Here is a 16,099-nt window from a genome sequence, read left to right as displayed (position 1 = left end):
ATAAAAACTATGAAATAAATGGAAAGCAATAACTTATCATAAAAAACTAATCTCTTGCAAATATGTGACAAAATATTAGATAAAGATCAACTTTGTCCATCTTAATGTATTCGTAATATGTTCTGAAATTACTCTTGTTGTGAAGAGTATCCATGAAGTCCATTTACAGTTTCAATTTTATTATGAAGTCAAATATCGATATATCCTTACCAGGTTTGTCGTTTATTATTTTATTATTATTATCACGTAATGCAATAATTTCCAAACTTTTATTTTCGCGACCCTAATTTGCATAAAATCAATGTATACGGATAATCGCGACCCCACAACTAGAAACGTTCAGCAACTTTGAAAATCAGTATATCAGTTTAACTATTTCAATCGATTTCGATATTTTATCGCATGAAAACCACCGTGTAAAAATCTTTCAGATCATGATTATAACGGTTCTTTAGAAGAACATAGGCGAATAAAATGTGGTAGTTTGTTAGGAAGCATACAATGCTTCGTAAAAAGTAAGGTTGCTTCTAAATATACATAAATTTAAAATCTTATTTAGAATATTTCAACAGCGTCTTTTTTTTAGTTCAATGGTGACATATTACAGGTTTCTCCATTATTAATTCGAAAGTAAAACAGGACATGAAAATTAATTAGGAAAAAAACGTGTACCGAATCATTTAAGTGACTTCTATTATGCTAGAACTTGTGGTTTTATGTTTGACTGCTCGGAACACTTCAAAATGATTTATGAAACGTCTTAAAACATAATATTGCAATACGAAAATGTTCACTTTGATGTGGAGTCGATGTTGACAAAAACAAGTAGCCTAATCATAGATTTTAGTCACGTGCGCTAATCAATAAAGCGCTTTCACAACTGCTTGAAAACCAAAGTGTGATTACTCGGCCAAGACACCCCCTGGCAATTAATACCATACTTGTCAAACACCGAATTTGGGGCCAATCGCCAAATAGAGCAACTTTGCTTTGTATATTCGATAACCAGGCGGTTACACTGGTACAAAATAACGAACCAATTAACATAATTTCTCGCGGCCTGGCGAAAAATCAGTTTCTCGTATTAGCTGGTGGAACCACTGGTTTAGCCTACAGTTACTCAGAAATAAAAAGATAAGGACTAAGGTCAACTACTCATTCTGATGTAACATGATCAAAAAAGCTAATAAACGAAAACAATATTGGCGCTCGTAACACTGTCACTCAATTACATTTACTAATGTCGGTACCTGTCGTCCAGCGGGAAAGGTAAAGAAGTACCACATGAATGTTTTACCAAGCATTTTTGGCGCCGTTTGGACCTCACCCGGGGATGCGACCCACAGTTTGGGAACCACTGACGTTATGAATAAACTACTTTTTAGACTGATGAAATCTATGTTGTATTTAGAAATTTTTTGAGATTGATAAAAATATGATTAATAAATTATAAAATATAAATTAATAAATTCTAGAAAACGGGTAAACAACTTTACTAAATAGTCATTTTTATAAAAATATACTCACTGTAAAATAAAATTTCATAAAATATGACATCCGAATTTAAGTGATTTCCGTATTTATTCATACGCTGCGTTGTGTCAAAATGTAGCGTCCCGCTTACAACTTTTTATCACAATTGTCACACTTCGCTACGTTTTTACCACCTGACCAAATTGTCCCAATTGTCCGTTTTCTAACACTGTTCTGGATTAGGTTAGATATTATTGAAAGTCAATTGATCAAGCAAGAATATGATTGGTGGCCCGGGTTCGGCAAGAATGTTTCTAAAAGTATATTTTAGTTCAGAAAGTAATTTTTGAGTCCAAAATTTGGCTGACCAAGAGCTAGAAAAATATGACTTATTAAAATATAAGATTTACCCAAGAGGTAAATGAACTACTATGGTGCGTTTAAACAAACGAGGCAAAAAGTTTCAATGAGCTGACCGCCGAGGCTATGATCTGTTTTCATTTTAGAGCAATCATAATTTATATAATGAAACGCAATGATCAAATCAAATGTACAAGAATTGTTCTAGTTGCGAAAGTTATATTTTAGTCCAGAATTGGGCTGTGTTTAACCAAGAGCAAGAACAGAATGATTTATATAAAAAAAATTAAGGGTGTTTGATCGTTCAACGTGTTTGGTCAATTTGCTTTGACAAGACTAACATTTGCGCCAATTTTAACCGTGGCACGTGATTGTAATTTTGGGTCCGACTTGTACGAAAATTATTTTTTATTTTTAATTAATGGGTACATAGCATTTTTGAGTTTAAGCGGGTTAAAAAATATCATATTAAACCACATCACATTTTTGATTTGCTATATCACAATTTACTGGCGTAATACCGTCACATAATCCGATGCGTAATAGAGAAAAAAAGGAAGTCAGCCGATGCTCTTTGTTATGTAGGTATTGCAAGAGCAAGACAATGATGGCGTGGCGAAGTCTAATTGCATTTATCTGGTTCTTGCCAATTTGTTGCTCAATACAACATTGACGAAAGAAGAGGTTGTTAAAGCAGAAACGATATTATTATATTATTTTGTGTCTTTTACCAGTTTTTATTCTAACTTGTTCAGGACGAAGAAAGTAGCATTGCATAAAATTTTAAAACAGTTGCCCTGATTCTCAACGCATTGTTTAGTAATTTAACTTTAAAAGTCGGAAAGTTGAATTGTGGTTGAAGACCCAACCTCATATAACCATGGGTGAAATCGACTGAGCTTTTATTTTCTTATGTGTGATATTTTCCATTTTTATTATTGTTTCTACTGTATTACTGTTTACTTTTGGGACAGACGTGGGAATTAAAGTAAAAATATTGAAATTACGTTTACAAAAAACTGCATAGAATTGTTAAAAAAATTATTTGGTCAATAATTAAAAAAAAATCGTTTATTTATTTACACAAACGCATCATCTACTTAATATCTATTTATCTATTTGTAGAAACTCTTTCTTGGTCTGGTTCACGGGATGACAAAACCACAGGTAAAACTTTATTCAGGAAAAAAGGAATATGCTTCAGTTGTTTTGTTGGTTTTAATGGGAGCTCAAGATAAATTAATTCCATCCGCGACTAATTGACTTTTCTGGAAATATTCAATGTTCGGCTAGCCCTGGTACTATCACCACACCAATGCCTGCAAAAGTCGAGATCTTTCTCTTCAATGATAAATAAGCGTTTTGCCCAGCGTCCGATTCCGTGATGGTAATAGAGATATCGAACTTTCTACATTACAGAGTGTCCGACAGTTATAAAAGATGTATACATATTTTTTAAGTTTGATATATATACACAGAGCATTCCCACTTGTGTTATTTAGATCAGCGGTTCCCAATCGGGGGATCGTGGCCAACAGAGCAGTTGGAAGGAGTCCACAATACCAAGCGGAAAAAGTAATTGATTGTAATTGTGTTTGCATACTTTTCCCTTTGTAAGAAATACACCGTTTTGCCTGGTTTCAGTTTGCGGTAAGTTTGTTTCATGAAGAATTTTCACTTTCACGTGCATGAATTGTTTTATTTACATAGAATTCGAGATCAATGAAAATAATAATATAAATACCTCTTTGTAATTGATTGACAGATCATCGGGTCAAATTTATTCTACTAATCATAACGACATTTTTACAAGACTGCACGATAGTAAATGTGTTGTAGAGGTAAAAAAATAGATTTGTATTTATAGTATTACCAAGAAACGGGAACATGACAACTACGTTGACGTTGGCTTTACCAGAGTAAATCATCTTTAAACATATTTTGCGTGATTTCGCATTTGGACTTTGCATCTGCACTTGAGGTAGCCAGAGGTAACTTAGAAATTTAAATTGATAAATTTAACCTGAGTTGTAACTATTCATTCCTATCTCTAGCTTTGGTTATATTCGGATGCCTATGGTATACACGACCCCTTAAATTGTGGCGTAAATGAAAGATATTTCCATCGCACTTCGTTTCCTTTTAACGTTTTTTTAATATTGATTTACAAGTCTCGCACATTGGTAAAACTAAACATTAGTCAAACTATATCTTCTTATGAATAGGTCAATCTAAATATTTAATACCATTTATAGCAGCCTCGAACAGATACAATTTGATTTGGGATGCACATGAATGCGTACGGTTAATAAATAAATCTAATTTTTTACCTTTCAACATTTTTTAATATTAATCCACAACCGCACATATTCATATATGAACAAATGTTTACCCAATTAGGAATGAGTAATTTGTGATATTAAATGGCTGGTAAACAGCTTAATCATTTTGTTTTCCTTCTGTTCTGTGTCTCTTTGCCAGAATAGAATCAGATAGATAGTAATCATCGTTGGTGCCAGTCATTAGTTGCAAACATGCGATCTCTCCCCATTACAACACATTAATTAAATAATGTTTGCTGAGTCCACATTACTAAGGAAATATCGTCCATGAGCCCTTTCATTAAAATTTTTAAAAAATCAGATGGGGAAAACAGTAATTGAATATGGAGCGTTTGCAAATATATATCTTTGTGGTGGTAATTATGCATATAGCTTTTGTTGTAACAGACGGCCCCAAAAATGTTAAAATCGGCAATTTTCTATTCTGAATCCTTTATTGCAGTGCAAGAAAGTGGTTTTTACAAAAATAAAAAATAAAATTGAAATGGCACATGCCCTATATTATTAATTGTTTATTCAATTTTATAACAACACAAACCCTTTGTTCAGGCCTGAAATATTATGTCCGCTGAAAGCAATTGGTTTTAAAGCCAATTTAATAGCGGAATACCGTCACGTCATCCTATGCGTTGGAGAGCAAAACTGAAGCCTGTTAATGCTCGATGTAAGCGTTGCATACAAGAGCAGAACATTAATTAGATATGGAAAAGTCAAATTGCATTTATATGGTTCTTACCATTGCTTCACTTTGTGTGACAATGACGATGGAGCAAGATGAAGAAGTAGTCGTGATGACAAATGTAATATTTGATTTTTTCTGCGGTTTTAAACTTATGTAGGTCAATTATATGAATAAGTTAATTTTTCGTTCCGGTTAGCTCATAGCATAGTGTTTCTGAAATCCAGAGAAAACATTTGGTTTTGGGATCAGTTTATTTTACAACACTGTAGTCCTCCATCTAACTTTGGGTTAAATCTAGCTTAAATCTAGGGAGAAGGACATAAGTGTGGAAATTTGCTTAAACAAATCTTGTTGGAGTGGGAGCGTAAATTAATTTGATACGAAATTAAGAACTGCAAGATAGCATGAGAAAGTTAAATATTCTGTTGGTAAATGCCTTCAGTTAAGCTTAATTATAAATAAATTACAACAAAATCTGATACAGATTCTTGGACATTAACATGACATTTTACATTATCAGGGTGCTAGTGCGTATGGGGCTGTCCTCGCCAGTGCTACACTTGGTTTGCCAGGTATTTTAGTTTTCTGTATAATTCTCCATTTTCAGAGTTTTTTCCACGGTATAAACACTGTTCCAATATTATGTTAGAAAGTGTCTGTGAGCATTGTCAGACGTGAAAGTTTAAGCAATGAAGATGAATGTACTAAGACAATTGTCAAATGATTTTCTACAATATTCGATCAATAATAATAATCTAAATATGTTCATTTATTACACAAGCATAGCACATTTTATATTTAGCTGAAGGAACCCCTTCTTCCTTGGAGTCGTGGGAAGACAACACAACAGGTGAAACTTCAATATTGAGATTATAAATTTGCCTTAGTTGTTTTATTAGTTCTCGTTTTCCCACACATGTCCCCTTGAAGCAGACTTTTCAAACATTGGCACGCATCTCAACTGTTTTAGTCTAAGGTCGATGGTTAAAAAAGTACATATATGATTTAGAATTCGCACCATATTTTGGGTTAAGATAGATATAAAACTGTGGGCAAATAGTTCCATGATTTATATGAAATAAAACCCATACAATTGAAATAAGCGTAGGTGAAGTGGGTCAAGTGTGGAAAAGTGGGACACGACATTTTTAGGACACCCATCCTTTGCGAGCACTTGTGAAATTGGCATAGAAATGTCTGTAAACCGAGGTCAGGCTCTGTTTTATTTTATTAAGCGTTCTGCCAGAATAATTGATTACATGGAAAAAAAATTAAAACCACTTAGCTTAGTGATAGTGATACACATATAAAATATACTATGAATTCGCGAAAAATCTGATTCGTAGTGCTTCATTTAAAGAAATAAAAAATCACATAAAGAAATATCTAATTACTGAAACTCTCCACCACAATTTATAAAATACATTTGAAAGTACGAACAGATTACTATTAAATCATATTTCGCATACTTTTAGATATGGGCTTTACAACAGCATTTGATCTCGTCCGAGGTAACTTCATTTTTTGTCTTATGTATAGATAAATGTAATCTGAAAAAATAGTAGCAGTCTGTCCTTATCTCAGCTTTGAATGCCCAGCGTACATCTCTTATAATTGCTATTTGAATAGATAGATAATGAATGAACCTCTTCGTTTACAAATATTCTAAATTTCTGTTTTTAAACGACTAATATAACCTTGCAGGTTACATCCATTTTATGTCTGTATTACCTATTACGGTAGTTCGTTTTTAAATGTGAAATATTTTAAAATAAATAGCTGACAATTAAAATAAATGTCTGTTAGGAACGTTGATATGCTGCGTAAGGTAGCAATAGGATGTTCAACATCTGGTTTCTGATTCAATATCACAATACATATAATAAATTATATAGATTAATTCAACTATTCTAAGTAATTTTCAATTTTTTTAGAAAATGCATTCATTATAAGAATTCGTATCTAGCGCCTCAGAAGCATAGAAGATAAATGAGTAGTTAGAATCGCAAAAATTAAATCATTAGCACACGTTTTTTTGTATTGTAATTGAATGAAAAACTTTCTGCATTGTTTTTCAGTTGACTTATTGAATGCACAAATGGATATGAACATATTTATGAGTGAGATAAAGTTTTAATAATACTGTATATGGGACACCCTGTTTTGGTAATATTTTATTCACTCTTACAGTTTTCATTTCAATTTTTCTAGTGCTATTTACAACATGAAAACATTATGAATGTATGAAATAATTTTTATTATAAAATTCAGTTTCAGTATTTACATTTTCTTCGTAGGATTACATTTGAATATTTTGAAACACATGTAAAATTTTTTAATTTTTAATAGCATATAAACAGTGCCAAATTCAAAATGCGGCTGAAATTGAATAATAAAAACTATACAACATCACATTGATGGATCTAAAACTTTTTTCAATTTTTTTTAGTTCAAATGCAGTTACAGTTAAAAACAGCCGTTCGATTAGAATGGGGTGCAGACAAACTAATCAAAGGGCAGTGAAGATGTGATTTGAATCGTCCGAAAATGTGGGAACGGAATTGGATCATATGTTTGGCAAAGAATTTTTAATTTGAATTCTGTTAGCAGAAATGTAGTCAAAATAATAATAAAATATCTAAATTAAAATTGTAATAATTTTCTTTATTAATATATGTAAGATCTATGTCAACATTTTACATTAAATTGAAAAAGAAAAATTGTTGCTGACATTGGAGTGTGATTTATTTCAACGCAATGATGCATTGAATAACAAAACCGAGATTCTAAGTAAAAGCGTAGAATTAAAATTTCCTTATCTTTAGATGTTTTCTATCTGTTGTATGAGCACAAGATATACATGCTGATTTGACTAGTATTGACTTTCAATGACTACGTTCATTATACGCGTATCCGGAGCAGCTCAACATAATGAAAACGTTTTAAAATAATGCTAGTACAATTTTCAATTAATATTAATTAGTGATAATTTCAAAACAAAAACACACATTCATTGACTTAATTAAGCATTAACAAAAAGAGAGCGAGAGAGAAAACTAAAGTCACTTGCGATTAATTAACTTGATAGTAAAACTAACTAAAAATAATTTTTAGTATTTCTCTCGTATGCCGTTGGTTATATGTTTTTTGTTTTGTTTGTTGAAAGTATTTCCAAATCCCATGTTGTTCAGATTTTAAAAAGAATATTGTTCAAATATATTCTTGCGAAATGTACATAATTACCTGCGTAATTAAAATTACCAGATGCCTAAAACAATACCACAACCATATTGTTAACAATACAATTTTTCAAACATGCTGTTTGCCATACACGGTGCAATATGTTCTTTTCAATAAAGAAAAACTGCTTGAAGTGCATGGCATTTTATTTCAAACATTTCTTGTACATCGTTTGGATCAATAACATGAAGAGTTTTGCTTTAGTTTTAATAGTGGTTGGTTTTGTCACTTGTGAAGATGGTAAGTGTGTACATAGAATAGATTTATTACTTTAGACATGTCGGATTGTCGTGTATTCGTTGTTCCCAGGTTTCTACCATATTATTGTTTACATAGCTATTGGTTAAAACATATTTTAATTTTAGCTTTTCATTCCACTTCACTGACTTTTTTTTTTTATATAGGATCTACCTCTAGAACAACTGATAGTGGAGGTAGGTATACATAGACCTATAATGTTTATTTTCCAAGTGTAACTTAGATATATTTTGCTGTAAGAGAAAAAGCAGCCGGAAATTCATATCAAAATCGTAATTGTAACTTTTTTTATCAAAAATTTATTTTTATACAATAAAAAATGTATTTTTGGTCGTGTCTGTCCCCAAATATGAGCAACTTTTGACACCTTTTGTAAAAAAAAAAGTATTACTCGTCGTTCAAACGCGCTGGTAACCCCTTTCGAAAAGATTTTTTAGTATCTTTGCGGGCGTCGTTGCTGTTCGTCACACGCTATCCACTATGCTATTCTCAAGAAATAATACCTACCGGAAGTGCAATGCATAATATTGCAAACATTCTCGTATATTTTCCGGATCAACAATATGCTTGAAAGTTTTGCTTTAGTGCTAATATTAGTTGGTTCCGTATTTAGTGAGGAAGGTAAGTGTGTATCAATAACCTTAGATTTGTCAGATTTTCGTGCATACGTTATTCCCAGGTTTCGGCCATATTATTGTTTACATCAGTATTGGATATTGAGTAAACTTATGTTTATTTTATTCTTTGTATTTCACTTCCATGTGTTTTTTATTTTTTACATGATCAACCTCTACAACAATTGATAGTGAAGGTGGGTATATATATATATATATATGTTTGTTTTTTGAGTGTGTCTAAGAAATGTTTTGCGTAAATGAAAAAAAGCCCGAAATTCACATCAAATTCGTAATTTTAACCTTTTTCATTCCAAATTTATTTTCACGCAATGAAACACGCATTTTAGAAGTTGGTTTTGTCTAGTGAGGATGGTGAGTGTGTACGGAATATCATATATTACCTTAGCTTTCTCGGGTTTTCGTGCGTGCATTCGTTGTTCCCTGTTTCGATCATTTTATCGTTTATATAGGTATAGGCTAAACATATATTTGTTTCATATTTTGTATTCCACTTCAATGACTTTTTTATTTATATAGGATCTACCTCTACAGCAATTGATAATGGAGGTGGGTATATTGGCGGATGTTTTGCGGTAAATGACTATATTTTTTGAATATAAAGAAATTTACAGTAAAATCGTTATTTTCCCGTTTTTTTAGCAAAAATTAATTTTCAAGTCAATGAAACATGCATTCTTTCAGTCATTTTAATGCGAAGACAAAATAAGATCTATCTTTTTCATAATAGCCCTTTTCGTCAGAATGTTTTGTTTTTAATATTCAAAAACGACAAAGCATTTTGCATTAGTTTGCTGTATGATGTGCCATTATAAAAAAAAATGTGTGTGAAAATCTCTGTTTCAGAGAAGTTTAGCTGAGCTTCGTTTGATAAAATTACACTTCAAGATTGATCCTGAAGTCTCGCAATTCAACATATCTTGCTATAACTACGTATTTTTTAGGTTTCAGTTTTCTATAAAATGTATTTTACGATGAAATACCTTTTTTATCGTTTTTTTTCATTTGTTCCTATACACCACAAATGCGTTCAAGATTTTTATATACCACAACTAATCTTTTTCATGTTTTTTCGTTTATTTTAGAGTCCGCATCAAGTGAGTATAAACTATTTTTAAATCTGTCTTCTAAACTTTAAATATAAGCAACCTCAGAATTGACGCATTCGAATATGATTTATATAAAACTTACTCTGTTTTACATATTATCAAAATCCGTTTTACATTTCATCGAACTCTAAATTGTAAAATTACCCAATACAAATTTATAAAAGTTTCATAATATATTATACCAAGTTAGGTTTGAATATATATCTGATTGCAAGCGTTAAAGTGTAACGTTTTTTTTAACAGAAACTTGTTTGACATCTGCAGCTATATGTAATTTGCTATGTCTGATATGACAAATAGCAAAAGTTGATTTGCCTATAATTAAGTGAACATTTAGTTGATATATGGTGACGATTGCTAGAACTTTATATTAAAGCATTGAAAAAGTAAAAATCCTTCATTTGCAGACACTGCAACGATTGAAAGTATATTGGAAGATTTGAGAAACAGTGGTACGTATGTAATTGTTGATAGAGAAAAATTGAATTGAATTTGCGATTGAATATTTCAGATTATTTTATATAAAATCAACAGGTCTATGCTTGGTGAAACAAATTAACATCACTTTACTTATTTGAAATATGAATCATTTCAGAAATTGGTCTACAGTCAATGGAGAAAACGATTCGTGAGTATTTTGACGTAAAGATATTTTATTTACAGTTTAAAGGATTTTAAAATGATTTTATGTCATGCTCATTTAAGTTTAAACAGGGCGGATTTGAATTTAATTTATTGTGAAAACATAAAATAGACTTCGAAAAAAGTAAAATTGTCGAAAATATAATTTTTTTTCTCGAAGTTTATTTCATGTTTTCACAATAATTTAAATTCGAAGTCGTCCTGTTTAAACTTGAATGATCATGAAATAAAATCATCTTAAAAACCTATAAACGGGAAAATATTCAATACTTCGTACATTGAATATTTATTCATTTTTAGAAAAAGACAGAGATATTATTGATAAACTATCAACATCCGGTAAATTTTAGTTTTATCATTATATTAGAAAGATTAGATTTGTCTATTAATATCATTCGTAATCTCATTTTCTAAAAAAATATCTGAAGTCAATCAAAATATTGATTAATATTAAAAACTCTGACATTGTATATCTCGCATTGCATGAATTTTAAAATAATTTTTTTTATGTTTTTTATTTTTATTCCATATTTTAACAATATTTGAAGAAAAAAATAAATGTTGGGAACATTACAACTATTATAAATATTAAATTCCAAATTTTTTACTGTTGATATTTTTATTTTTTAACAGATAAAACAGCGTACTCTAGTAAGTATTTATATATAGATTCTAATTGCTTTGAAATATCACTTGACTGAATTCTTTTATTTAATATTTTTTTTTGTTTCTGCATTTAAAACACATGTCTTTTTCAATAATAAAATACAAGGTATAAACATATAAGCAGTGGCGAGCTGTAGTCGGACGGTCATTTTATTGCATTCGCTTTCCTGTTGTTGAAATACAAATATGTTATTTTAATATTTGTTACGTAATAATTACGTTACGTAACTGCATATACGTAATATAACACATGGGATTTTTTTTATTGTAATTGAATGAAATAATTGAACTTCCTATTGCATTGTTTTGTAGCTGACTTAAGAAAAGCATCAAATGAAATGCTACGTATGGCAGGTAAGAGCAAATTTTAATAAAACTATAATAATGCTATATTATGGTAATATGTTATGCAATTTAAAATATTTCAATCAAATGCTAGTTAGTATAGTCAATATATAAATTGATTCTAATATTTTTTTAAAATATGTAATTGTATTCGACTTTTATAATGTAATGGATCCTCCTGACACATAAATCACTACTGAAAACATAGAATCCATCATTCTGAGTGTTCACACATAAGATACTTGATCTATCAAAAAATTAATTTGAATGAAAAGAGTCATATGTCAATATTGCATTTCACAAAAAAGCATCAAAAAAGCAAGAATTTGTATTTAATGTCTTCTCATTTTATGAATTTAATTTTTATTTAGCTCAAGCTCTAATTGTGACAACATCAATGACTGCATTTAATAGGGAGATAGACTCAATACTCAAAGAGCAGTGAAGATATGCTTTGGATCATTAGAAATTGTGGCAACGGAATTGGTTCAATTTGTTTGGCAAAGATTATTTTTAATTTGAATTCGGTTAGAGCAATTGTAGTCAAAATAATAAAAAACATGAACGTAAAACTTTTAATTCTTTCTATATTATTTTATGTAATATCTATGGGAACATTACAGTCAATTGAACGAGGAAATGTTACCAATATTAGTGATGTTTGTAAATTTGTACATGGAAAAAAATTTTGGAATAACAAAGGTTCCTAAATTTTCTAGTAGTTGCAGGCACATAAAATTGGTTATTGATCTTATGACACGTGTTGTCATGTCGCTTCGCATGAGCTAGTTAGTTGTTAGGGCAATGTGACGTCATAGGCATAAGATCATAAATTGGACTCCGATATATAAGCTTTGCAACGCAAACGGATTGGAATTACTTGCACGTAACAGATTAAAATAAATCGTTTCAGTGGCCCTAAATCATTCAAAATTGCCACTTCTCCGCGGGCCTCACAGTATTTATTTATGGGCAGCATTTGGCCCACGGGCCGCAGGTTGCACACCGCTTCCTCAGTTTATATCGGTTGCTTTTAAATCATATTCCTCAGTCGCACCTAATAAATATCAATGATTTTTTGAGGCGGGTAAAGTAACAACTCAAGAGGATGCAATCTATGCAGGTTTATCAATTTGCCATTCTTCTGAGTACCAGTAAGGGTATGCCAGTAAATTGAGCGACTTTATTATTACCGTTGCTCCTTCCTAATTATAGCAGGGAAGTATAAATTTCTAATTCGACAGTTTATAGTTAAAAAGGTTTTGTTCGATAAACGATTTTTGAACAATTTTGAAAAATAAAATATATTTATATATTTGAAGATGACATTGGAGCGCATTTTTGTCAACACAAGACCCAATTATTGATAAACCGAACCAAGTGTTTGAAAAGAAGCATGAAATTGATATTCATCTAAAGATGTTTTTCAGAACATATGTGGGAAGTAATATATATATACAGGAAGAACCGAAATTAGGGTAACAGTTGTTAAATTATTTTATTACTGATAACTGTTACTCTACTTCTGGCTCAGCCTGTATAAATTGATCAATTCAAAAATGAATGGGAAAACTCTGATTCAAGAGCAAATATTGTCGCCAATTTCAGTTTTTACGTTAATTACATGGAACATCTTACGACATGTATAGACACTTTGAAACAGTGCTAGAATGTAGTGAATATCAGTTTAATCCCTTCTAAATTCTCCATTATATTACATAGTTTATAGTGGTTATTCACTTTCAGTCCGAACAACCTTCTAGTTTTATCTACCAGGATAGGCGCTCTACGCGCTCTAGCATTATAAACAAGTCTGGCATATCCATTTTACCTCAAACAAATTACCTTTTCACAGGAGACTGGAATTCCTAATGAAAATCATACACAGCTATCAAAATAAGCTGCCTAATATTTGCGGGAAACCACCTATATGCTGAATTTTCATTGAAAGAAACGTAGAATATCATTACTATCATTTAAAATAGACAAAAACTGCCTTACACTACTAGTCGTTATTGCAAACTAATGAGCAAGATAGTCGGCCACACAACACGTAAATGTAGAATCCCCTTCAACTCTATTTTTTGATTTCTACTTAACCACGGCTCTCATCATTTTAACATACACCGCGATGTGTGAAAATTGATTAAAATTTAACATTGGAATATTTTTCAATGAAATGCAAAAAATATACTTAATTAACTAAAGAGTCCGTTTTTTATTTATTTAATTATTAGATTAGATCTCTGCCTACTTTTATCTATAGCACCGCTTAAAGAAAAATTTTTTTTTTATCCAATGAATAAGTTCTGCTAAATTGTAAATTTGAGTTAATAAATATGTCTGAATAGAATACTCTAATACAAAAACCTATTCGGTTGAACACACCCTATAAATTGATACACAATATAACAATTTTCTGCAGAAACTTTATTAAAGCTTAATGTTTAATTTCAAAACTAGACGGGAGAGATTAAAACGAATACAACTGTACGTTAAATATGAAATCCAAATTCCTGTTACGCCAATAGTTTATTGAGTATCTCAACTTTCAAATTCTTCGAAAAATTGACTCGTAAACTTCCAGCATATTGTCCAACATACTAGACAGAAATTCCAAACTTTCTAAAAGTAAAAAATAAAACATATTTTATTCCTTCACTCTTATTAAAGTTTCCAAAATTCTGATAAACGTAGTCAAAATGCTGTTGGTTAGCAATGATAGTTAACATTAAATTTTTCAACTTTTAAACAAGTTCCAAAGTTTACCATTAAAATTGAATTTGAATATTCTCTCTTGAAAATTCAAAAGTTTCAATCATAAGAAAGAAAAGGACACCAATGTACCTCTCAATTAAATCTAAATTTAATTGCGTTTAAGCAGGGATGTGCAAACTGCGGCCAGTGAGTAAAAGGGGGCTCACAAGAAAAAATTGTGTGCGCGCAAAAAGTGCCAGTTTTGAATAATGAGCCCCCAAAACGATTTTACGTGCGAGCAATTCTAATCCCTTTACGTCGTAAAGCCTGTACCAGTACCTGAGTGCCATTGTCATATTAGCAAAACTGACTATCAAAATACACAAATGTTATAAAAATGTGTTTCTCGCTGAATTCGTTTAAATTCGGTATAATAATAAATTTGAAAGGCAGTTCTCTTTAGAACTCAACTTTTAACTCAACGTTTTAACTCAACATTTCTGCAAGGACCCAAACTTGTGATATCCATAGCAAAAGAAAACAATTATTTGTGAGGACAACTACTAGAAAGGCTATATTAAATGAAGGTGAGGCCCGCGGCTTCACCCAATTACTTAAATCTGGCCCGCCTGTAATGAAGGTTGCACACCCTTTAGTTAAAGGATAGTGTGTTTGTTACAAGTCTTGTTACTCATGTATTACTCAGATGAAATCTTTATTTCAAATCAATAAACCACCGATAAATCTAGCATAAAATAGCGGAGCAAAAATTTAGTACTAAAAAATTTGACCATGACTTCGCTTGAACATAAAACGAGATTGCTAAGCAGAATACTTCTCTTAACCCACCATTATATCTTGTTAAAGCCTCATTCAAATCTGTGATGGGGTCTTGCACTTGGAAAAAAAAAGATAAGTTGAAATTGTAAAAATATTCATATTGATTTATAATTTATTTTGTTGCTATTGTCCTTTTTAAAACTGCAACTGGAAAAAAAAAAGTGATTTCATAAAAAAAGATTTTTTTTTATTATTTCAAAACGCAATTTAAAATCAGGGTTATATACCTAAATTGTTGCAAAGACACATGTTATGCAAACTAATGGAATACTGCGCGGACTAATGGAATACAGCGAAAGAAATTCTATCGGACCTATCTAAACACTACTTCTTGTAAGAATGATCCTTCTACACTAATAAAAAGCTACGATTTTTTCATTGAGAACGATCAGTCAGTCAATTATCAGTAGGCTATATAGACTTACGTCTTTGGGCTCATGGCCACTAAACAATACTTCAGCATTGTAGAAAGACTAATGTCACAAAACTTTACAGAACTGTGTATTTTGTGGAATACACTTCTCAGAATGAGAAAATCTTAGGAATATTAGGATCAAGGAGCAATATTACTTGGTAAAGCAATTTAGATCCAGATTTTTTTTACCGCCTTTGAATTTTAATTTTCATCAGTACTCAACCCCCCAAAAAATTATTAATTGTTTGTAACTTACTGTTTGTTTCCAAAGAGTCTTCTGTAATCATAAGATTGAAGAGTATGAATGATATAGAAAAGGTATTTCTAGTAAATCAATTGTGTATACAAAGCAATAAAAATTTTGTTATTTGTTAAATCCATAATTGATAGTAAAA

At 30.9% G+C, this 16,099-nt stretch overlaps 1 long non-coding RNA gene across 1 annotated transcript; it reads left to right on the top strand.

The window, feature by feature from the left end:
- Positions 1-5,268: 5,268 nt before the first annotated feature.
- Positions 5,269-7,542, top strand: LOC144424398 (uncharacterized). Its single transcript, XR_013476696.1, has 5 exons — positions 5,269-5,429; positions 5,660-5,707; positions 6,333-6,368; positions 6,936-7,023; positions 7,307-7,542. It is a non-coding gene; the product is annotated as an uncharacterized LOC144424398 (long non-coding RNA).
- The last annotated feature ends 8,557 nt before the right edge of the window (positions 7,543-16,099 follow it).

This window comes from Styela clava, chromosome 1, assembly GCF_964204865.1.
Source record: "Styela clava chromosome 1, kaStyClav1.hap1.2, whole genome shotgun sequence".
In the NCBI taxonomy this organism is placed as follows: Eukaryota; Metazoa; Chordata; class Ascidiacea; order Stolidobranchia; family Styelidae; genus Styela; species Styela clava.
This window is presented reverse-complemented; position numbering and strand designations above follow the sequence as displayed.